The sequence below is a fragment of the Balaenoptera acutorostrata genome, chromosome 19 (genome assembly GCF_949987535.1).
Source record: "Balaenoptera acutorostrata chromosome 19, mBalAcu1.1, whole genome shotgun sequence".
NCBI classification, from domain to species: domain Eukaryota; kingdom Metazoa; phylum Chordata; class Mammalia; order Artiodactyla; family Balaenopteridae; genus Balaenoptera; species Balaenoptera acutorostrata.
Genome location: NC_080082.1, coordinates 45,504,648 through 45,530,120, shown reverse-complemented (window position 1 = coordinate 45,530,120; position 25,473 = coordinate 45,504,648). Strand labels below are relative to the sequence as shown.

Genomic DNA, 25,473 nt, shown 5'->3' with positions numbered 1-25,473 from the left:
TGAGGGCTCCCAAGGGGCGAGGATTTGCCTACAGGGCAGAAGTCCCAACTGGAATGAGCACTGTGGGTGCTGCTTCAGTGGCTGATACCAAATCTTTCCAACTACCTATTGCTCATGATCATCTTCTCAAAATACTCTCTACCTTCTTTAAAGTACTACAAAGTCAATGAAGTTAAAATTTAATTACTTTCATGAGAATCATGGCAACTTTTTAAAATAATTAGATATGCTCTAAATATTCCCAAAGTTGAGAATCTTTCCCTTCTACTGTTCCTACTATGTAGGTACAATAAAAATAACTTTGGAAACTACCAAGTTAGTTTATCTGGGATCTGACCAAAAATCTACCTGTCTTGGTCTCCATCCTATCTCAACACCTTAGCCATATACAAGGAAAGGCCCCCATTTTTCTGGGTACCTATGTTCAATTGCCGATGCTTCCAGTGTCGATGTCACAGGCTTCGTGGGTTGCTTACGGTCATGTCTACTCAAAGAAAAGAGAGGAACGTGTCTCTCAAGCTTATTTCATTAAGAAAACACATTAAAAAACCCTAACGTCAATTTTCATGGGCCTTAAGGATGCTATTGACGTGATGAAGATGGAAGAGGCCAAAACCTCAGGCCCCCTGCGGCAGATGCACCTGCCTCCTCCACGCCCTGGAGCCCTTCTTCAGCTTCCCCTGAGGCACCCAAGGCCCAGGAAGACTGGGGGTGTGGTCCATGGCCAAAGCCAGCCAGGGCCAACAGAAATTGCAGGGAGCACTCCCTAAAGTGTTTTGGTTTTTTTTTAAATTTATTTATTTTTTTTATTTATTTTTGGTTGTGTTGGGTCTTCGCTGCTCCACGCAGGCTTTCTCTAGTTGCGGCGAGTGGGGGCTACTCTTCATTGCAGTGCGCAGGCTTCTCTGCAGTGGCTTCTCATTGCAGAGCACGGGCTCTAGGCACACGGGCTTCAGTAGTTTCGGCACGTGGGCTCAGTAGTTGTGGCGCACGGGCTCTAGAGCACAGACTCAGTAGTTGTGGCGCACGGGCTTAGTTGTTCTGCAGCATGTGGGATCTTCCCGGACCAGGGATCGAACCCCATGTCCCCTGCATTGGCAGGCGGATTCTCAACCACTGCGCCACCAGGGAAGCCCCTCCCTAAAGTGTTTTTAAAGGTGAAAGAATTTAATAATTGTTCTTTTTTCAAGGGCAACCCATCCCTTGAAAAGCCAGCAAATGTTAAGGAGACAGTTTTTAAAGGGCCGCAGGGACTGTACGTCGGACACCTGTGTGTTCCTGCTCATACGCTGCTATCTCAACATATTACAGGGAGAGTCCATGCACTGACAAATGCAAAAGGCTGAACGTTTACCTAAGACCATTTGCACTCACCATAACCATATCTTGTCTTGAGTTCTACTATGAACCATCATTTCATAATTATGCACTTAATGAAGAGAAAACTTCATGGGTGATTCAAAATGCATCAGAAATGGTTTCTGGTTGGCCTCCAGCCATGCAGACATGGGGCCTCATATAGAACTATGCCCATCCTGATCCCTGACACCCAAGGTTCCCCGGAGAGGACTCTGTGATCAGGCGGTCCCAGCTGCCCACTGACAAGGTGCTGCTGACTTGGGGGACAGTGGCGAGTAGACAGGCCCCAAATGTTCATCAAGAGAGGCCATTAACCAAAGCCCTGGGTGACATGATGGACAGATCATGTGCGCCTTGAAGACTCCCCCAAAATTCAGAGACAACAACAACAAAAAAATTAAGTTGTGTTTTTAAGTATTTGACACTTGATACCTGTCCCCCTGAAAAAAAAAAAAAAGGCATCAAAACAGTCATGGTTGGAAAAATCAAGACTAACTCTGTCCTTCCATTTACTATGCACTTTACTACCTGCTCAGTCATATGGGGGAGGGTATAGAGAGGAGAGAAAACACAGTTGTTTTGGTGTCTAGGGAATCAAGTGGCTCTACCTGGTCCTCTCACTCTCAGGCACCAAAGCTCAAAGACTCCTCTAAGTACAAACAGTGCCCCTCTCTTCACGCCCAGCCCTAGCAAAGCCCTGCTCTGTTCACTGGCCAAATCAATCATCTCCACCACCACTTTCCCAAGACCCTTCCAGAACCGACTTCCAGCAAAGGGCAGAAAGCACCCCTTAACAAAGTATATGGAAGCACTTCTGAGACAGATGCCAGAGAGACATGGCCAAACACCCCAAAACGGCACCAGTGCCTGCTCCTCACTGCTCGGTGCCCCAAAAGCTCAGCCCAAATGTGTCACAACAATGTGACCAATCTTTAGATCACCATTAATGTATATGTTCCCTGCAGATGAAACACAGACCTCTGCATCACCAAGAGGGGACATGGGTAGGGTCTCTGAAGGAAGCCTGCACAAGAAAGCCCTTTTTAAAAGTGCATTTTCATCTTTCTTTTTTACAGTGATCTTCTGCCATGGTGGAATGTAAACACCACAGGAATAGACAGAATCGTGAATTAAGGATTTGGATGCCTTGCTTTAGAAGTAATCTTCAAAGAATGCACATCCCAAACATCAGAGTCGCACCACAAGGCTCTGAGCTGCTTGTGACTGACTGGAAAACAGCACAGGTCACACCTATTATTACCAGTTGGGTCCTGAATTGCTTTTAAAAATCAATAGAAAACATGTTCTTACATCTCATCTACTTGGCAAGAGGGCAGATTCAGAAAGTGCTTGTCTTTGCCCAGAGAAGAAACCATTTAAAGGACGTCCCCCATAAAGTTCCCAGCAGCGGGCATAAATGAGAACTGTTTTCGGTGATCACTCTGCTCGATGCTTCCCTAGGAGAAGGCACTGCAGACTAGTGGCTTCGTGAACTGCTCCCCTGGCCCTCCCCTGGCCTTCTACTTCCGCTCCCCAAGAAGGCACAGGGCAGCTGGGGCTGTTCTCCAGGGCACCCAGCAGCTCCCTCTCTGTTCCTTTGACCAAATCTAAGTAATCACAGCCCCGAAATAAACAGCACAGTGGAAAGAGAGGTTTTATGGACAGGGATTGGGGATTTCCACCGGGACGCAGCCCCCTGCTATGAGCGTGGGTTTTGGTAAGTCACCTGGCACTCTGAGCTCCAGGTTCCTTGTTTGGAAAATCGGACAATGCCCCTTCCTCACAGAACTGCTGAAGATTCAGTGAGAAAATACACATGAAGTGACCCGTAAAACACATGCCACAGTGGAGCAGTATGGCATCCTTCCCCTCCTCCCCCTCATCTCAAGCATTGGTATTAGTATTCACAGCTGTAAGGCAGCATTCATTTCCAAACATTTAGGAGCACAGTGCTAGGCACTGAATCAATGTTTGCTGAACAGTTACAGGGAGAGGGTATTTGATCCATAGAGCTCAACTTCTTCAGGAAAACTCAGGCAAGGGCATCCCCAAAGCCCAAAGGCAAAACCCACGAAATAAGCTGAATGTGCCTTTGTGAGCGCAGGACCCAGAGCATCCTTTAAGATTAAATCTGTATGAAAAGCACAAAAGTCAAATGCTGAACCGTACATTAATTATGCACAACCAAAGATATGGGAGAGGTTAAACCCACATTTGGCTGCAAAGTGAGTTCTTTTATTTGATATGAAATGTGCACATGGTGATGATTTGTCCTTCCTGCTTAATGTCACCAAACTTCTGGGGAGGGGTGCTAAAAAGACAAAAGAAATAGACAACCGTTTACTCAAGGGTCTTCCTTGTTAAAGGATGAAATCTAATAGGCATAAGAAGTAATGGCTTCTCAGAACCACTGCTGGCCAAGGTCAAAAGTCAAATGCACCTGGAGCAGTATTAATAACATCTTGTCCCACTTGCTCAATTAGGGAGTTATGAAGAGTATTTCTAACTCATGTGGAATTAGTGGTTTATACGATGAAAGCTTCGAAGTCTCTTTCTGAGCATATACACTCACTGCAGCTAGACCTTTCAAGAACATCTCCCCAGTTTCACCATATAGAAATTTGAAGACTTATTAGCCATCCAAGCTTCGTAGGTCTTCTGTTTTGTTGTTAGTTTTGCTTTGTTTTGTTTGAAGCTATATGGTCTTAAAATCAAAGATGTGTTGATAAATTGTGACAATTCCCTTGTCATCTTCTACTATTTTCTATCTGGTTTGAATTCAAACACAAAGTTTCAGCCACCACACTACATGTGGCTCTTGCATGAATAGGCCAGGTCAGTTCTGCCCAGTTTTGATGTGTGGGGTGCCAGAAAAAAGTCTCAGTAAGTTGAGGCCAAATAAAGGATTTGTGGGACTACTGTTGCCCAGAGTGGAGCCTTCTGATGTTGTCACCTGCTCTGCAAAGTGACAGGTTCTCAGGAGGACAGGTATCTGGCATTACTTCTGTGATTGTGGCCAGGAATACTCTCTAATTTTGCAAAATGTCACCAAATTAGGACAACCTGGAGAAAACCAAGTAGACAATAAATAAGGTTTGCTAATGTTTAACCACTTCTCCAAATTTATTTCATAAACTATCACAGCAGAACTGGAAACGGCCACCTGGACCAGCTGCTGGGGTCCATGGACATCAGCACCATCTACGAAACTGAACTCTCAGAGTGGGGCCCGAGAATAGGAATGTTTAACAAGCCTCCCAAACTATTCTCTTATCTGGCTAAGTTTGAGAGCGATTGGGCAGGGACACCTTCCTCATTTTACAGATAGGAAAACAGATCCAGCTGGGGTCATAAGGTGCCTAAGTGACTAACCAAGCAAGGGCCAGGACCCAGATTTGTGCCTCTATCCTCCGTTTGACTCTGAAGTGTATACTGGCCTGCCATGAGGGCACAGAGTTGGGTCCTCATGAACACATATTTGCATTCACACAAACAAATAGCTGAAACACAGCAGCTGAACAGGACGCTGGCGACTGGGAGGCCACAGGGAAGAGAGGCTGGAAGGCAGACGTGAATAAACCCAAGCCAGAATCCCATGAAAAGCCAGGTTCCTCCCAGCCCTCTGCTGGGAGGCGGGACTCCCCTCCTTAATTAGAGGTTAATTACAACAGGTCGTCACCAAGAGGCACAACACCAAGGGATTTCTTATTTTACCTGATCACAGAACCCATTCACAACAAAAGCCTCACCCCCCAAAAAGTTTTGGCTTTGAGTAGTAGTGGTCTCAAGCCTCCCTCGTAGAGTCTTATGATCTTTACTGTTTTTAAGCAATTAGCAGACTTCCTAACTCATTGAATGAAAAAGAAAAAAGCAGCCAACTAGATAGCAAATAGTTTTTAGTACAAGAGGTCTATCAAATCACAAACAATTCACTGGGAAATTATTCTAAATCATTTCAAAAGACCCACATTCCTAATTCTTTATTAAGGTTTTATTACTTCCCTCTCCCATCCCGAACCCTTCCCGCAGGTGCCAGACACCCTGTGGGGTGAGGGTGGGGGACAGTTAGTGGCTGTCAAGGCAGACACACCAAGGGAAGAAAAGGAGAATTCTGTCCTCAGGGAGCCTGCAATCTAGTAGAGGAGAAAAGATGCGCATGGGAAGAAGATACTCCATTTAGCTCACAGAGTAAACAAATAACATGGGTCAAAGGGAGAAATTTTATACAGTGGAAGAATTCTGTGGGACAAACAGGTGGAAATGGAGACTTGTGGGACAGCCCTTCCCAGATTCATCCCCGTCTTTTATTTTTCTGTGGAATTCTCAGTTGCTGTTGACTTGTTGGGAGGAGGAGACAAGCATCTCCAACACTTTCAGAAAATAGATTCTGCAAGTCGCACGAGCCTCACAAAGCTCCCCAAGATGGCAGTCACTTGGGCAACAGGGTGTGACATAGGTTTAAAGTCCTCTCTCCCCTTCTGCAATCACGCTCTGTGATTCGAGTGTCTCGTTGAAGCCAGTGGGGTGGCTCCACCTCACTCATCATTCAGATGAGCGCCTCACCAATCAGGGAGTCAAGACGGCATCTTCTCCAGGCCCCACGGCTCCTCTGCCCAGGGACCCCCATCAAGTGCTGCCAAAGACGTGAACGCAGAGCCGCTAACGACTCTATCCGTGTTAATCAGGGTCCCACGCAGCTGGCTCTCAGCAGCGACAAAGACCCCGATGAGGGCTCTCCGTGCCCAACGTACTGATGTCAAGGGAGAGGCCGTGGCGGAGACTGCGTGGCCAACCTCGGACGAGACGGCCCGGGCAGGGGAAGGGCTTGAGAGAAGAGGCCTCCATGGCCACGACACAAGCCAGAGGAGACACACTCGACTGAGCAATGCCCCACAAGGGGGAGAAACTTGGCATAACGCTGACATACTTTCTATCTAGAGACACCCACCCATCTGAATCTCCATCATGGCAACCTCTTGGTAGTCCGGAGAAAGCCACAGCTGCAGCTTCCATCTCTAACCAGGAACAAAGGGTGCGTCACGGCATGACATGACGTCGTTCTCAAAGATCATGGATAAACTCCCAAATACATAGTTTCCTTTGGGAAAGTAGCAGCCTTTCAAAAAAACATTTGTTAATTGGCCACCTTTGCAAGCCACTGTTCTAGGTGCTGGAAGGAGAGTCATCAAGGAGCCTGAAGGGGCCCTGGCCTTGGGGAGTCTAGTTCTAGAGGAGGGAGGTAGACAGAATGCATGCTAACACTCGATGCAATCAATTAAGATAAATCCCGTGAAGAAAATAAAATAGGACCATGAGCTAGGAGGTGAGCAACGTGGCGTAGAGGAAGAGGGAAGCCAGGAAAAGCCTCTCTGAAGAGGTGGCCTTTGGTGGGACCTGAGGGATAAGCAGAAGAGACCAGGTGAAGGGTGCAGACGAGAGCGTTCCAGGCAGAGGAAATAGCCACGCCAAAGGCCTCAGGTGTGATCAAGGCTAGCGCGCCCAAGGAACTGAGAGAGGGCCAGGGGGCAGAGCCTAGCGGATGATGGGGACCAGAGGGGAGATGGGGACAGCAAGGTACGAGGCAAGGCCATGATGGCTCCATCCATCAACACGAGCTTGTCAAAACCCTCCTCAACTGGGTTTTTACCTCCTAGTCAGCTCAGTGGCCTCAATTTCAGCTTCAGCCTGTTCTAAATCTTTCAATGTTCTTTATGGGCATTTCCCAAAAGGAAAGAAACACCTGTCTCTTCAAAAAACAAAAACCTCTGGGCAACCCTGAGGCCGGATGGGCACGGCCCTCTTTACCACCGCTCAGGTGGGTCCTATCTCTGCCTCCTCTCCTGGCCAGGTGCTGGTCAAGGTGTTAATTAGCCAGATACCCCCTGGAGGGAGAGGCGTCTGGAGGACACTGACGCTTACGGGGCAGTGAACGATGAGAGCTCTCCCTCGATGCAGCAGTCTGGAAGCCTTTGTCCAAATAGAGGAAAGGTGAGGCCATTGCGGGCAGACATCTGAGTTTTGAAATTCTTCTGTAATTACGGCTTTAGTCAAGAAAATGCACATGAGTTCACAGGATGATAAATATTAGCATGCTTCTCCAAGTTCAAGTGAGTTGTCAATAAGACAATTAAAGCAGCATCAATAATTTGCACTGTATGTTATTATCTGCTAGTCTAAATCCCAGGCTTTTGTGATCTCAGGAAAACAAAGGAGGACAGGCAGCGGTGATACAAATACTTTTTGCACAAGTGAGAGATGTAATTCTGCATTAATATAACAGCACAGGACCTGGGGGGCGGGATGGAGTGTTCTTAAGTGGGGTATGAAAGACGTGGGGTAAGGAAGAATAGACTAGGTGAAAAGGACCGTTACAATGGAAAATTAGCAAGCCTGTGTCTAAGGTGGATCAATCACTCCTATCACGTGGCCCCAGTCAATAGGAGCCTGAATAAGTGCTAGCATTGACCTTAATCAACTGACAATCGCTACTCGGAAATCAGAAATGCTAGATTCTTCTAAAAGAAGAGGAAGCTACATGAAACTTTGGGTGAAATTAATGAATGTGAATGAGCATGGCCTTTAAGACTGTGTGTGTGTGTGGTGGGGTGGATTCGCTGGTGGTCCAGTGGTTAGGACTTGGTGCTTTTCCTGCCGGGGCCCATGGCCAAAAAAGCAAACAAAAAAAGAGTGTGTGTGTGTGTGTGTGTGTGTGTGTGTGTGTGTGTGTGAGTGAGTGAAGAAAATAAAACAGGACAATGATACATATATACACATACATACATATACATGTATATACATATATACATATATGTGTATATACATATACACACATATACATATATATTCATATACAGATATGCATACATACATATTCATTTATATGAAAACCATATAGTATTGTGCTGAACTGGAATTTGGAATGAACTATCTCTTGAATACAAAGTACATGGCAAAACTTTTTCATTGTTCCCTAAGACAAAAACCTACACAATGCAATCTCTATACATCTGCAGAATCAAAAATCATTTTCCTCCAAAAATAACTTGCAAAGCATTAAATGCACTGGAATGAAAGTAGACATTAAAACTACTATTTGTTGACACTTTGTGATTTAGGATTGAAGAGAGAAGTTTTCTCCAAATTAATGAGCCAGACATAATAGAGCAGTGTCAAAATATTGATTTTATTTTATCCTACCTATTGTTGCCACTCTTCTATTAGTTGGAGAAAAATATAATTTTTTCATTAGAGTTATCATTTGTTATTATTACATTATTTGCTATTTATTATGGAAAAGAAATCTTATGTCACTTTTCAAGATTAATATAGAACAATCACATGGAAAGGCATGACAGAGACCAAAATAAAATACCAAATGCTTCCCAGACAATTTTACTATAGACTGAAATATTTCTTAAAAGGAAGAGGAAGAATTGTTGTTTCAAATTTCATAAAGTATATATAAATTTAGAGCTATATTTATATACTTGGATAAAATATTCCAACTAAAGCTTAGACATTAAAATGATTATATTCATGCTGATATAGCTTACTTTATAATAATAAAATTGATGAGTGGACAATAGCCAACATATATTCACAGAGCTGAACAGATAAAATGGGGGAATACCATTTACCAAGGTCTGTTCTTTTATTCTAAAGAATTATTTTTTATAGTGCCCTTAAATGTTTTTTCTCGTAATTCATCAGAGATTTTTGCTAAGGAAGGGGAAATATTTAAGCAACTTTTCTGAAAGTGTAATAAGTCATGCATTTGTTTCCATAATTTTTCTTTTGAGGCATTTACATTTTAATATTTTACATCAAAGTTATGATGATGTGAAATATGATATATATGCAGGATGATTTGGAATGTTTACAGTTATTTAATGAAATTTACTTAACCATTTAAAACCAAATGAAGAGAAAAAAATTTCAGTATCCAAAGAGCCAGGACATACTTCATTTACCACTAAAAAATTAAATTAAATTTAAAAGTTACCAATGTAATCATGTAAGTAATGAATCAAAAGGACCAGGCATGTAAATGTATACTTTCAAGTTCTATAGCAAAAACTCCTCTTTGGACTTATAGGTGACATGAACAAGTACCTAGCTGTCCTGCCACACTGTCCCTTTCCTGAAAGGGGAAGGTGTTCATGACCCCCAGAATGAGCTGGGAGGTGAGAACCTCCTCAAAAATCCCAAGACACCTGAATCAAGTACAAACTTGAGGTGTCTCCATGGAGGCAGAGACCCTGTGGTGACGTTGTCCCTCATCACCCCAGCACTCTACACACTGCCTGACATGGGTGCACACTCCGGAACAAAGGTGGGAAGGGATGGAGGGAAGCATGTAACCACTGTGGCCATGCACAGGGAAGAAAGGGGAACTCTGAGATGCTGGTGCAAACTCGAGCTTTAGCCTCTCTGCTCTGAGACTGCATGAAGTATAAACAAGTCTAACCAAACAAAGTACAAGAGAACTGTGTAGTCAGGGGACACCCCCTAGAGCTGGGGTGGTGGGCAGAGGGGAGCCAGACATCACAGAAGCACTTGTGAATCTCAACAGAACCTAAAATGTAAGAGAGCTTACCTAAGTTTTGTCTTTGCAACTAACTTTATATGCACTTCGTGCCTGGCGCAGAGTAGATGTTCAGTGGATATCTGTGGAATGAATGAATGAATTGTATAGAGAGAAGAATGGACGGAGGGTAGGAGGCAAGGGCCACTTGGAAGGAAGATATTGACTTTGGATGGCAGAGAAGGCCACAGCCTCCAGTAGACACCCTTCAACAGAAGTGCCCCTCAACAGGCCGTGCTCACAGCAAACTGAGGGAGTGGCCCCAGCTGGAAGAAGTCTCCTTCCCCAGGTAAAGAAAGAAGACTGCACTGTTCTTTGGGGGAGCAGTACATACCCAGCTCCAGCCACCCTGGCCTTCTTTCTTCTCCTCAACCCATCGAGATCCTTCCAACCTCAGGGCCTTTGCACATGCTGTTCCCTCTGCCTGGAAGTTTTCCCTACCCCTTGCTTTACTGGTTCCTTCTCACCTTTAATCCTCCAAGAACAGCACTGACCACCTAGTTGAAGAGGCACTTCCCCACAGCCCTCTGTCCTCTTCCTTCAGTCTTCATGGTCACAGTGGAAATGATAAATACCGTGTCTCTCTTGTGACTCCCTCTAGAGCTGCAGGAACCATGGATGCCGGGTCCACTGCTGTGTCCCCAGCACCTAGCACAGTGAATATCTGCAGGATGGACAAATCTGAGAGAACAAACTGCAGAGCATGGCGACACTGCCCAGAGTGGTATGAAGGGAGGAGTGTGACAGGAAAGCAGCCCCCGCCCCCTGCCAAGGGCTCTGCTCCACGGCACACTACTCCACCTGAAGAAGAGGAATGAATGGTTCATGAGGCTCAGAAGCCTCGACTCTCCAACTGCTGTATGTGTTCTAGAAAATCCCACTTCCAGAGAAGGTCCAGGCCAGGTGTCCCAGAGCCCACCAGTCACAGGCACAGGTCCATTCAGAGAAAGCCCAGCAATGCCATCTACCAGCTACGTGACCCTGGGCAAGTCACACTACGTGGATATGCCTCAAAAAGCAGAGTGTTCTAAGGATTAAATCAAATGATATCTTGCATTTTAAAGCCCAAGGTCACCTATGTAATAAGCACTCAATAAATGCTAGATGTTTATTTACAGGACCTGATCTTGGTTTCAAATTCCCTGCAGGAAGGTGGGATCTTTTTTCTTAATATAACATCACTAGGGTACTTTCCAAGGATGACTGACATGTTGATTTTGTCGTAGATTCAGGATCCCCTCCAGTGAGGAACAGCCAACCCAGAATTCCACCCTTGCCCCTGTAGGAAAAAGTAAAGGAGTTATGTTCAACTCCCCACCTCTGTCTTGGGTGACTCATCTTGAATGCAATGGCCACAAGTTCAACTCATTAATTTTATACTTCGTGCGCAAGCATTTGGCTCCCTTGAAATCAGCTAGTGAGTGTATTCAAGTATGCAAATTAGGTGAGCCTCTGATATATGTGTGTGTGTGTGTTAAATCTGGAACCTGGATCCTAAGGCATCATCTTCACTGCCTGCACTTGTGCTTTTGTCCTGGTATAACAGCCCCAAAAGTGATTCTGCTCTCCCTCACACCACTAATCTGCCTAGGACACAGAATACATTTAATACATATTTTTTAAAAGATTGAGTGAATGAATGAATGAACGAATGAATGAATGACAGCAGTGTCTCCTTGGGACTTTTGGCTTGGGTTCAGGGCAAAGATGAAGAGCAAGGCCCATCAAGATTCCCGCAACCAGTGTGTGGTATGGGTGTGTGTGTGGTATGGGTGTGTGTGTGTGTGTGTGTGTGTGTGTGTGTGTGTGTGTGTCCTGGAAACACAGTGTTAACATTTGATGGATTGGAATGAGAATGTTTGTTTAGTAAATACTTAAACCCTACCCCCCCTCCCCCGCCATACCCTTCCACGAACTCAGCTGACCCTTTAAAATGCATCTTCTGAAACATATAGGAAATCAATCAGCTGATACTTATTGATCTCCAGGTAAATAACTCCAAAGACCAGCCAGGGAAACAAAGGAGGAATGACACTTCACCAGGCTCTGCAAATGATTGATGGCTATAGTTTGGGGTAGGGTTTTCATTCCTAAAATATTTAACAAAATGTATAATACAAGTAATAATATTAGCTGGCCATTTGTAGAACAGCTGGTCTCTAGGATCATTAATTAATCATTTTCTCTTTTAATCCTGATGACTCAGTTAGGGAGGAAAAATTATTCCAATTCTACCGATGAGAAAACTGAGGCTTAAAGACAGAAAATGCCCTGCTCTCAAACAGCTTGTAAGTGGTGGAGCTGGGTGTCGAGCCTGGTCCCATTTGACTGGTCCTGAGCTCTTTATCACTATGTTACACTGCTTAAAAACAAAAACAAAAAAAAATGCTTCTGGCTCTTCCTCATTTACAAACTTGATGTTTCCAGCTCAATGAAATAAGCATTTTAATCATGAAATGAAGGAGGGAACATCCCTAAAAGTTAAATAATGCAAAAAAACTAACTTATAGATATTGATATATCAAGCAAAGCATGTACTATGTAACCACTGCAAAAATTTAATTAGCAAATAAAATGCACACAAAGAATTCCCCCATAAACACTCCTTCTGGAGCAATGATACAGTAAATAGAAAGGAGCACAAAGTTTCCTTGTGTTAACCTAAGGGTTAACAGTTGGCTGATGATAGAAATTAATCAAAGGAGGGGCCCCCAGCTCCCCAGTGCAGCAACAATTCGATTCGCCTGCCTTTGAGATGGAGGTGGGCAAGCACAAATATCTGCACATTTAAGCACAAATTATCATATTAGACTTCTCATTGAATTCTGCTCAGCCCTGATTCCTGGAGAAATAAGTGCTCCATCCCCAGCCTCCCCAGGTTGCTGGGCCCCTTCACAATGACCTCCACAGGAGGCCAGCCTCTAGCAGAAGTGAGTCAAAGAGATGGATTCTAACTGGAGAGTCTGTCCCAAGGAATGAAGCAGCTGGAAACCACTCCTTCTTTAGATCAATGAACAAATTATTTTATTGAAGGTGGTATTTGGAGATCACACACAAAAATTACATGATTTTTATCGGAGCAATATTATCATGCAAAGGGAGAGAAAGTTTTCAGAACAGCAGACCCCCATTGTCCCCAAGATCCACACATGGGCCTGGTGTTTGTCACCTGAGCAGCCAGGCTCCTGAAAAAAACATCTCACACGGATCTAGCTCCTGTCAACCTTTTGAGACAGGGGGGAAAATGTGAGGATCAAGTTGCTGGTATCACTGAGATAAAAGGGCGGCATGTCAAAATGCAGCCAGTTCTTCCGGGAGGGTTTTGAAAATGGTACGTACTCTAATATCTGCAGTATATTACTTGACCTCACCAGACAGCCATCGCTAAAGAATAAACATGCCAACAGGCACGGCATGCACAGACCCCCAAAAGACAGGCATATCACCACTCGTTACATCACAGAAGCATTGTCACGGGAAATGCCAATCAGATGACCAGATCCTGGATAAGCCCATCATTTGTCACGCACTTAGAAAGCCACTGTGTCTTCCTTGGGGTGGCAGCAGTTATTAAAGGGGAAACTGCCACCTTACAGCCTTAATCAATACGTTTTTAGATGATGCAAATGTTCGTATCATCTTACCTGTATTTCTTCTGCCTCCAAAATATGTTAGATGAGAATTTTAAGTGGGACTAAAATTCTGACGGCCCCACCACCACCAAACTTCAACAAAGGCTTTTTTAACATACTTTCAGAATTCATGTGCAAAGGGTGAAACAGCTGAAAAGGAGGAAATAGGCGGGGGGGTGGGGTGGGGGGGAGGAATGAAACAAAACAAAACAAAAAACACACAGAAAATAGATATTAAGTTGTCAAATCAATGATCTCAGAAAAGAATTGCAGACAGGGCGTCTGGTGTTTTGCTTCAGAAATGGTGCCTCCAAAGTCCACGAGAGCTCCTGGCAGGGCTGGGCTTCCGATGGCTCAGAGTGACCGGGAGGACTCGGGGAGGAGACCTAGTGGCTGTGGGGACCAGCACAGAGGCAGCCCTCCACCATCAGGGAAGTTTCGGCTGCCCAGATTAAATCCTTTCATGTCGGCGTGTGGCTGCTTTTCTCCCTCCCCGCATTCCCACATTCTGCACTTTTCCACCTTTTGAACTCTTCTTGGGCTATTGGAGCGGGATTGCCACCCACCAGCACTGACCCTCTTTCAGGTGGAAAACATTTGTGAATAAAGTTTCTCAGATGCTGCGGGAATCCTGCACTGAGTTTAACTGCCGGATCCAGCCATGTTTCATCACTGAGATGCTCTCTGCTCAGTGCAAATGTAAGGCTGCTGAAATAGCCGCTTGGCATCAATAGATTACAACCCCCAAACTGCGAGCCCTGGCCGAGGACGCAAAATAATTAAAGCACTTTAGCTGTAATTTCGATAAGATTTCCCACCCCCTTCAATAGGCTTCATGGAAATGACAGCCTTTCTGTAATAATTTGGAAGGCTTTGCCTGACTTGACTTTAATAGATTTTAATAGAGAATTTTAAAAATTTTTTAAAGAACAAAAAACATGTTTGTGCCACTTTTTTCTCTAGCCAATAAGGAATAAGTGTTTCCAGATATTTTGAAAGATAAAATTAAATAACCAAGCTATTCAAAGAGATTAAATTCCATATATAATATCTATGTGGCCTGTGATCTGTTTGCTTCTCTATAGTTGATGCAGTTTAGCTGATACAGTTTCCAAATATTTTCTCCTTCTTGAAAACAAATTTACAACAATGCATATGTTCTCCAAGTAGCAAGTTCTGGTTTACATTTTTAACTTTCATGTGAAAGGCGAGTCGCTGTGACAGGGAAGGATGATTGCGTTCACAGCCCTCTCTGAGTACTGCCTGGGGAAGCAGGGGTGCAGGCAAGGGCAGCAATGTGAGCTCCCAGGCTAATGAGGCTGGCTTCAAACCCTGGCTCCGCCATGCTGGAGCTTGTGGCTGCAACAAGTTGCCACAACTCTCAGTTTGCCCACTGGTGAAACTGCACCAAGGGATGCCCTTCACTGTGTTGTTAAAAGGACTATATAAGACCATGCATCCAAGGTGCAGAGTGCAGGGTCTGGCCTGAGGCAAGCACCCAACAGCAGCCATTGCAGGTGTCGATGTTCTGGCCACCTCTACACACCTACACAGAGGTGCCCCAGACCTTGCCTCCTCAAGTACTTGGAAACTACAGGCATAAATATTCACTGAGAACCCTACGATCTAGCCCTTCCATGAGCCAAAATCCCATCCAAATCTACAGGAATTATTTTGGAACCTCAGACGTGCAAGTGAGAACATCATTGTAATTAAGGCTGTATGGGCATTTCTGTGATTAATCTCAATGTTAGGGACTCTGTGGGTTGGCTTTTACAACCTAAAGAGGGTTACTTCATCCTGTCTATGTGTATGGGTGAACGTGTATTTGATAACAAAAAACCAAAGGCTAAAAGATCGTGAAGGGGGATGATGGTTCCAAATGGATGGACAGGGTGAGATGTGGAATGAAGCCCTGGGGAGCTGACAGACCAGCCTCCGGGCTAAAGAACTAGCTGGCAGAGAGAGAGAGAGAGAAGGAGAGAGAGAGAGCAATAGACAAGCCTACCTCAGTAATCAAAGACCAGCTAAACACAGTACAGGTAATCAAAGCTGTAATGCCTTGATATAAAACTTTCAGGTTAATGTCAGCTCAAGCCTACGGTGATCATTTTTCCTGTGTCAAAATGGCACAATTTTCTCACTGTAAAACTACAGAGTAAGAATAGGTAGGTAGAGGAGGGGGGACCCTACAAACTGATCTTCCTTCCTGCATCTCCCAATGCCTTCGAAGCATCTGAATGACCTTCCTGTCACTACCCATCTGGAGGCCCCACCTGGAGGTCCGTGTCCCTCAAAAAGGACTTGTTCTGGATGCCCAGACCTTCTCTACCTGGTGTCAGGAGGCTGTGGATGAGCTGGTCGGGTCAATGATGGAATCTCAGAGGTTTTGCAGTGAGTGTGCTCCCAGGAAGGGCAGCTGGCCATGGATCAAGGGAGGTGTTCTGAGCAGGAGAGGGATTAAGCGTGCCAACTCCAGAGGCAGACTGGATGGGCTCTGAACCTGGACCCTCCACTCCCCTCTCTCAGTGTCTGAGATTCCCTTCCTGAAATTTGGGACAAATATAGTACCTGCTCATAGAGGGGTTGGCTGTAAGGATTAAACAAGTCGAGTGCTTAGAACCCATGCCTACCGTGTAGTAAGTGCACAAAAATAAGCCACTGTCATCATCCTGCCAGCAGGATGCCCAGCCTCAACTCGGAGCCTGAGAACTGTTGTTTTCCACTTCTTGGTTTGCGTATCACAGTCAGGGAGCCCAGAAACACAGTTCTCACTGGCAGGGCCATTTTCAGTGTGTAACTGATACAAAAACAGTCAAAGTCGAGCCCCACGCCTCCTCTCCAGATACCCTCCACCCAGGTATTCTTCTACTATGGACATTCTCCCTCCTCTTGGACCCCCTAGGTCTGCCCCCATTTGGTACAGGCAGGCCCTGGTGTCTCAGGGCACTAGGACATGTGTGTCTCCCCACCAGCCTGTGTACTCCCAGGGGGTCAGACCTCCCTGGCACATAGAAGGTGTGGGAAATGAGCCTGATTTTCCCCCAGGGGATGTATGGAAATGTCTGGAGACACGTTTGATTGTCACAACTCAGGGGAGCTACTGGCATCTAGTGGGTAGAGGTCGGGGATGTTGCTAAACATCCTACAACACACAGGACAGACTCTACAACAAATGGGTAACATCCCTAGTGTCACAGTTGAGAAACCCTGGTCTAGAGAAACAATGATCAGGCTAGTCTGGCAAGTTCCACCAAAGGCCTCACCTGGATCTTGTCTCTTAGGGCAGATAAACCTGACCTCCAGCATACTCAGAGGCTGTGAAAAGCCAAGTGCTCAATGCCCTCTGTAGTAGCAAAAACTCCAATATAAGAGAAACCAAAGATCTACAATGATTTTTTAAAGGGAAAGTTGAGCGGGTGGTATCCTCAAGCAGCCAACAGAGCCCACAAAACCAGCCTTGATCTCTGCACGACGAAGCCCAGTGGCAGATGGTCAACAGAAGCCTGATGATGGCATAACTGGTCGGGAAGTCCCCACTCCCACGCAGGCACTGCTGGTGCCCAAGCCAGGTGGCTTGCTGAGTGGCCCACCTTCGTGAGGTGGCTTCCATCCATGTCTGCCTTCACTGGGGGGCGGGGGATATATATATATATATATATATATATATATATATATATATGATCTAGGAAAGGTGACCTGCATTCTTTAGGGTCCATCTTCTGAGTATATATGTCCCCCTCCACTTTGTGATTCCCTCAGCTCTTTTAGCCCCGACCCCTCCACTGTGCACATACACTGACAAACTCACTAATCTACCCTGGGTAGTGCACTGAGTAAATAGGAAATCATCTCCTAACAGCTGCTTCTAGCAGGAACACCCTCCCCAGCACATGCACACACGTGCACAAGCGTCATACACTCTCACACGCTCACACACACACTAGCATCACCACAATCAAGACCCTGGTGGGCCACTCCCTGGCTTAGCTCAATTTGACTGCACACATGACTCCCTAGCTTAGCTTGGCTCTCACCCTCTAAGGGCACTCAATGCCACCAAGCGTGGCCCAGACAATCCAGGCCTGAGCAATCAACCCTCTCCTTGATCAAAGGCCTCTCTCTCAACAACTCCCAACCAGGCACCACACAACCAGGTAAAACACACAGTGAGCCCCACCAGCCAGACCCTCCATCCCCATCTTGCCCTGGGACTGCTGCTTTCCCTCCAGTCCCTCTGCTGTCCTGCCATGGCACGTCCTGGAAGGGGACACGTCCTGGAAGGGGACACGTCCTGGAAGGGGACACGTCCTGGAGGGGGCAGGCCAGTGTGCATGGCAGGCACGGTTTCACCAAGAAAGCTCCTCAGCTCACAAGCTCCTACTAGCAAAGATGAGTCTCTCCCATGTCAGTGAACTTGTATTTTGCTTTTAGACTCCAAAACCCAGCTTTCGCAGCCTGGGAGATGGCATCAGGTCACCTGACTGCCAGCATCCTTCCAGCCCAAATCTGTCTCATCTGGAGACAGGATGAAGCAGGGCTGAGCACTCTCACCTGCTCTGGGTCCTGGCAGAGGTTTTGTGGGGGACTCCTGTCCTCAGCGTGGACAAAAGCCGACCTACAAAAAGCTCACTTCTGTTTTTAAACTTGCGTCAAGTCTCACTTTAAATAATGCTGAGAACAAAATGCAAGCTGATATTTCAGCTTACTTAAAAGGCTTATTAAAAACACTAAATCCAAAGACGTTAAAAAGCTATAATTGTCCTCATTCAAACTGGAAAAATAAATCTATTTGCTTTCTTCTTTTATGATCCTCTTCTTTAAAAAAAAAAAAAAAAAAAACTAAGTTCATCTATATTCTCATGAGCATCATTGCTGTCTTTCTTCCCTCCATTCAAGGCACTTTAAAAACACCTGTGCCATTCACAGCCAACTTTTGAGCAAAAGGCAACCACGTTTGGGGAAGGTTTTTTAACTCTGATTTCCTTACTCCAGAGATAAACTCCTCTTGCTCAAAACTGAGACAGAGTTCAGAGTTCATTTGAATGGGCTCGTGGATTTTATAGGTCTGATCTGACGGAAATTTCTTTGGTTACCTAAGGCAGAGCAGACAACCTAATCCATCAGCTTTTCGGGGCTCAGCAGGCAAATGATTCCACATTTCAGCACCGCCTTCAGCGCCCAGTGGGCAACTGTGGTTAGTAGGGCTGCACTTCCTGGCCACCTCCCTGTCCTCTCCCATAATGGAGGTTACTGGCCTCTGGCTTGAACCAGAGCAGTGTGACTGTCGCTCCCCATCCCGCCGCCCTGTGTCTTCCATGAAGACAGCCCCAGCCAGCACTTAACTTGCTGAGTTGTGAGATCTCAAGCCCGCTCAGAAGTTAAGCACTCCAGGCACAGACCAAGAAGGGTTTTCAGAGCAGTGGTCCAAGAGAATGCAAATTTATTGAAAGCGCTTTCTCCAGGTTTTCCATAATTACCATTTATGTCTCCAGGAACTGTTTCCCCAAACCCAGTTTAGGGTGAAAGCATTTTAGAGACTTTCTCTGCAGATGACTTATGAGGTACTAACCTTTTTTCATATGCCCAGATGTTAAGTTCATTTTCATCACATTTATGTAAATTTCATTTGAACAGTAAATCAAAAGAAATCTTAAATCATTGTACACTATTTAAAAATCCACACTAAATCCGGTTTACTTGCAGTGATATTAACATAAAGTCACAGTTAAGGGACTGAAGGTAGGAAGCAGATGTCACAATTCCTTCTTGCATGCAATGGCCCCAGAGAGACCCAGGGTCCCAGCAATCCGTCAGATCCAAATGTCTCTGTCTGGTCACAACTGGATTCAAGTGTTACTAGCTTAAGGGTATTCTGTAAATCGAAGCCTTCTAAAAGTTTTCCAAACTTTGGGAAAACAGGGGTCCCTCAGTCTAGGGACCTGCCATCCATATTAGTGTCTGGACTCAGGCACTGCAAAGTTCAAAGGCAGGAGCCCAGTAGTGGACCTCTGGCAGCTCGCTCCCTCCTCAGTGGGGTAAAAAGTTAATTCCTAGGGCTCTGCAGGCCTGCATTTGTCAAAGCCCTGGACGTCAGTGCTATCATTACCAAGCAAATCAGCCAGGCGGTTAATGGTGGAATCAGGAGACATTTGCACTCCACTATCAGAATGACATCATAACTAAGGCAGCCTTCAGCCAGAAGCCCTAGGCTCTCCCTAAGCAGAGGCCAGAAGGTTGCCCGCTGCCCCCCTGCGACTCCCCAGGCCAAAGCTGAGTCCCCTGCCCCTTCCAGTCAGGCTGGTGGGTCCAGCTGCCAGCAAGTTCCCTAGCAAACAGAAAGTAGGGTTACAGTTTTCTCCCAAGAAAATCGACTTTCCCCCAGGTTCTGAACACTGTAAATAATAATAATACATGATTATGTATTTTTAATTTGAGATACTATAAAATCACTTTCCTGGACAGGCCAGGGTTGGTATTTTATGAATACAGCTACATTTTGGTTATAGAATTTATGGCATTTCCAACAGAACTGTCAATCTCTCGGTGACTCTGTCTTTAGCAAAGAAGCCCTGCACTCTCTCCTTCAAGCACTAGAAATAAATGATGCTGGAGAAATGGGGGGGCGGGGAGGCAGCTAAGGGAGAAGCCCTTTCCGCTCTTGTTGTGCCTGTTTTTCTTTTTAAAGCACAGCCGATCACACACACACACACACACACACACACACACACACACACACACACACACACACACACACACACAACCAGAGACACAAACCTTAGAATAATGGGGGAGGCATTTGGCGACGAGCTGCATTCGCACCGCGGCGCGAGATGCAGCCGGCTCGGTTCGCTCTCTCGCTCGCAGCTCTGCCCTCCACAGCGGCGGGGACCGACAACACGCCCGGACCCGAGAATGCCCAACTCCACCGTGCCCCAAAGATCGCCTCCCGAGTCTCGCTACAGGTACACGCGTGGTCCAAACACCTCACCTGGCCCGAAAACTCGGGAGACAGAGGGAAAAAAAAGTTGTGCGAGCTGCCAGCCTGGAGCGCCGGAGCCCGCGGCTGCAGTCCTCCCGCCAGCAAGCAGCCCTCGGCCGAGGCCCGCCCGACAGCGCGCGGCGTCCGGGCAACTCGCTCGCCGGCTGTGCGCGCTAACCTCGGGGCGCACCGAGGCCACGGCAGGGCACTTACTTGGCACTCGCTTTTGAGCGTGCAGGTCGTCGCAGTTTTCACTTGGGTTTTCAAACAAGTTTCAGGGAGGGAGAATGAGGGGGGGGGGGAAAGAAAGAAAGAAAGAGAGGAAAAAAAAGATCCAATTATGCAAATGGGCTCCGGACTGGGAGGCGCGCGTCGGGTCTGACGCCGCTACTGTACGAGTTCTCGGAGCAGCCCCGGGCCGGGCAGATTTATGGGGGCGCGTCACGGCTACGCCAGGTCCCGCCGCCGGAGCATCTCGAAGTTAATTAAAGCGGTAATGTCCACTTTCCCGGCGACCCTCCGTGCGCGGGTTTACTGTTTCACCATCCAACCCGACCCGGGCGGGGGCGGGGGCGCTCTCCGCGCGCCTCTCTTCCTTCCCTCTTCTTGCTCCCCCTCTTTTTCCTCTCTTTCGTCTCTTTAAGTCGCCTGCCTTCCACTCAGTGAACAATGAACAAAGATGTGAGTGATGGGAAAAGATCGCCCCCTCCCAACCCCAGCAGTGAGCAAAGCCGGTCTTAAAGTAAAAATCCAGTTGCTAATATCAAACTGGGAAAGAAAACAGAGCGTTCCCAGTCTAACCTCCCCCCCCCCCATACACACACGCACGCACGCACGCTCACCCCACCCCAAGTTCACCTAAGCCTTGGCTGGGGGCGGGGGCGCAAGGCCAGGGCTCCAGGGTCTGCCCGACGCGCCCGGGACACCGCGGACAACGAACACCGGGGGTGGCGAGAACTCGGACCCAGCCCGCTTCTCGCGCCCCTCCCCGCCTGCCCTTCCCCCAACCCCCTCCATGCGTCTACACCGGCAGCCTGGCCCCGCGGCCCGCTCGGGCTGCCCGGCGGCCGGATGCGCTCAGCAAACGCGGCCCCTGTCGGATTTCTGCTAAACTGCACAGCGGCGGCGGCTGTCGGGAGAAGGCGCAGGAGCAGCCGAGGCCGTCACCGCGCGCGCGCTCACCCCTCCCGCCCCACTGCCCCTACCCGCGGCCGGTCGGCCGCCCGCTCCCACCCGCCTGCACCCCCGCGCGCCCACCCGCGCCAGCGGACCCTGCGGGCGCCCGGACCCGCAGTCCAGGACGCCGCGCAGCCGCCGTATTTTCTGCTAAAGTGAAAACGAAGGCGGCTGACAAATCACGTCTCCTGTGAGGCACTCGTTAGACATAACAATATCCAGCAAACAAAACCCAGCCGTGGCTGTGACCGGCGCGCGGGGCTGGGACCCCGCCCTGCCCCTCTTCGCCCCCCGCTCTTTGCTCCGGCCTCCACGGTCCCCAACCCATCTCCAAACGATCGTCCGACCCTCTACCTAACTCGGGGTTTGTGTGCACGTTCGCCGAGAGGCGGACAGTCGGAACGTTCACAATACAGAAGTGAAAAAAGGAGGGGGGACGGGAGACAACTTTCCACCTGTCCCCAAAGAAAGCCCTGCAGGAGTTTCCTCAGAAGAGTGGGGTGGGGACAGATCTCTGCCCCCAATCAATCCTCTTTTCTTTCTTTTTCCTAACTTCCCGGCGCCTGCGTTTCCACCTTCCACTTCACATACATCCATCTATATAGAGATATCTATCTTTTAAATTATTTGCAAAACTGCAACAGATGGGCGCGTCGAGATCTGGGCACTTTCCTACTCATCATCAAAGAAAACCTCCCCCCCCCCCTTTTTTTTTTTTTTTTTTTTGCCTAAAATACATCCCGGTCCCACCTACGACTGTTTTCCTCAATTCTTCATCTTCAAAAAATAATGTCTTGAAGCAAACAGAAAGGTTTATCAGCAAAGAACATTTTCCCCCCAGTCATACATCTGGCCTGGAGCTTCCGTTGCCCCAAATTGCACTCTTGCCAGACGCCCCCAACCCTCTGTCTCCCTGCCTTCCTGAGGCCCCACGCCCGCACTCCCTCGCTCTGATTGGCCTCATTTCTTCCAGCCCAGGGCTGGCCGGCTCAGTTCTCTCCATAACCTGTTACTTATTTATTTCTTTATTTTTATCTTTGGCCCCCGGCTTGGCCCCAGGGCCTGGGCTAGGCTGGGGCAGTGCTGCGGGCGCCGCCTGCACAGGCAGGCGCCACGGCCTTTCCTGGGGTCGCGGGTTCGGACCCTGGCATCCCGGCCCCACCGAGCCCCCGGCCTTGGCCTCGCCCGGCTCCCCGGGCACAGGAGGCCAATGAAAACACAAAATGGCAGGTCTCAGCGGCCCTTGGCGCCCGCGAGTTTGACACACTGTAAGCATCAGCTAACTTTGATTAAAAAAATTACAAATTACCCTCTCTCCCCCCGGCGGCGGGGCCGGAATTCCGCAGCGAGCCGCGAAGGAAGAAAGGGAACGAGGGGCGCCCGATTCTCAGGCAGAGGAGAAAATGGGGAAAGTCACTTGAGCAGAAGTTTCTGCGGCCCCAGCCTCCCCGTCTCCATACGACTCCCCCCACCCCCCAGACCCTTTTGAAAGTTTCCCGGGTCCGAGAGCGGCTCGCGGGCCGCGCGCGAGTGGGGGGCGCGGGCTGGGCCCGGAGCGGGGCGCGGGGTCCCGCTGGCACGGCCGGCGCGAGGCCCGGCGGCTCCTTTTCAAAGTAACGGTCCCGGGACCGCGGGCGGGGGAGGCGGCGGCCCAGGCGCGGGTCCCGCTCGCCGCCGAAGTTCTCTAGCGCCATTCGATGCCGGGCCGCCGCCGCTTTCTCGGTTTCTTCCTCTTTTTTTCCCCCCCGCTGACAGCTTCTCTCGCCAACGTCACAGCCACGGATATTTAATTAGACCGTATTTTTTAATCGCGATGGGGCGAGAAGGAACCCGGCGGCAGGCCTCGCGGAGATGGGGAGGGGGAGGGGATGGGGGCCCACGCCAAGAGTCCAAACTCACTTTGCCACCTCCCGGATGCCGGGGCCACCCCCCCCGCCGCGCCCTCCCCGCCCCCCACCCCACCCCCGCGCCGCGCCCCGAGACCCCCCCACCTTTGTTTTCCTTACCTTAAACACTGAAACGCGGGCGTCGGGAGCAAACTCGGGCACGTAAACGGAGCGTTGTAAAAGATTGTGTTCAATGAATAATGAAACATGTCCACATGATTGACTTGATCATTTTCCGGGGCTGAGGGGGGACGGGCGCCCTGCTCGCGCGCCTCGCTCGCCCACTCGGCAGAGCCCTGCGAACTGTTCCCAGCCCAGCCGGGGCAGGGCGGGCTCGATTTTCGTCTGCCTCTTTTCAGAATCGCCCCGTTCATTGATACTCATCACCCAACCCCAGCAGACATCCCCATCCCCGGCTCGGCCTCCCCCTATCTGGTAGGTGAAATGCATTGTACCATTAAAAACGCTCTCCATTGTCGCCCTGGCATAATTCACAGCAACTAGATAGGTCTTGCGGCATTTAGCTTTGATGAGCCAGAGACTGAACCCTTGATATAATAATCTACAAAGAATGGTGTGTGATCGTCCATTTTTTCTCTCTGTCTAGCAACTAAGAAACCATTTAACACAGCGCAGCTTGCTTCTGACCTTGAGCTCATGTAAACACACTTATTAAAATCTATCTATTCTCCAAGAGCTACATTCTGATTGTCAGACTCGTTACTGAGACATATATCAGCCCCTTCGCTTGTCACTACTTTGCATTCCTGCCTTTGACTAAAGAATTTTTTATCCAGCCGAGAGGGAGAGATTGCCACGGAGGGAGAGAAGAGAGAGACGGAAAAGGGGAGAGGAAAAAGCGTAATTCTTACCTGCTCCTGAAACTATTTAAAGTCTGTTTCTTTTCTGGGGGGAAAAAAAAAAAAAACTCCCGGGTGAATCTCGGTGGACAGCGGGACGCGGAGAATCAGTCACAGCCCGGGCGTTTAAGGGAGTCATCAGCGATCAAATGACGTTGATCCGCGCTGTAACCTTGTGGCGTATTTAATGTAAATAAGGCAGTTATGTTGCCAATCGCCGCGATACAAACACGGAGAGGTCCTCAGCCTCGCCTCCCGCGCCTGCCATTAGAGGCGACTTTATTTACAGACACTATTTAGGAGATCATGATAATTCTAAAACAATACTAGTGCCAAATGATTATGAAAATATGATTTTAATTAATCACGTAGTAGGCAAGGAAATTAGCATACGGTAATTAAACTTCGAGAAAAACGTCACGCAGGTTCTCTGCCTTATGGGTCCAGAATAATCAACACGCGGTGGGCTCCAGGACTTAATTATCAAACAAAATAACTTTTTTAAGGCAACTTTGCAAATGCTGGTCCTCAAGGCAAACGCTTTGGTAAATAATATAAGGCGAGGTAACAAGGTAAAGATGTGAGTGATGCTTGAGGTTGGGTTTCCATGAAGCAAGGAAGAGGGGGAAGAAGGGGGAAAAAGCTGAATAATGCAATTATGGATTCTCTGTCCTAGAGTTGACAAAAGCTGGTGCCTCAAAAGCCTCTTTGTTATGGGATTATATAATGATCCTGGTGTCATTATGGGGGGAAAAAAAGATTCAGTAATAATAATAAAAGAAGTATCCAGATACACCAATGAGGAGCTTGTTTTAAAGAAAAGGCTCGCATGTGACATTGGGGCATGTTAATAGCAGAAACACTGGATCCAAAAGAGTTGACAAGTAAAGCAGGAGAAAGGGAGGGGGAGAGAGGGAGAAAGAGAGAGGCCTGTGCTCTGCCTGATTAAGAAATGATGGAGACAGATTGATTATTCAAAACGTCAAGCCACAGG

At 47.8% G+C, this 25,473-nt stretch overlaps 1 protein-coding gene across 6 annotated transcripts in view; it reads right to left on the bottom strand.

The window, feature by feature from the left end:
• The window catches only part of ZNF536 (zinc finger protein 536), a 418,463-nt gene extending 393,938 nt beyond the window's left edge, over positions 1–24,525 (bottom strand). For 3 of the 6 annotated variants that reach the window (XM_007165032.2, XM_007165035.2, XM_007165036.2), the window contains exon 1: positions 23,740–23,847. The gene's annotated coding sequence lies outside the window, so the exon portion shown is untranslated. Of the gene's footprint in view, positions 1–20,352; positions 20,429–20,770; positions 20,855–23,739; positions 23,848–24,491 lie in introns of those variants that run through there. The other 3 variants (XM_007165033.2, XM_057535043.1, XM_007165034.2) reach the window with 3 other exon arrangements.
• Between the last annotated feature and the right edge of the window lie 948 nt (positions 24,526–25,473).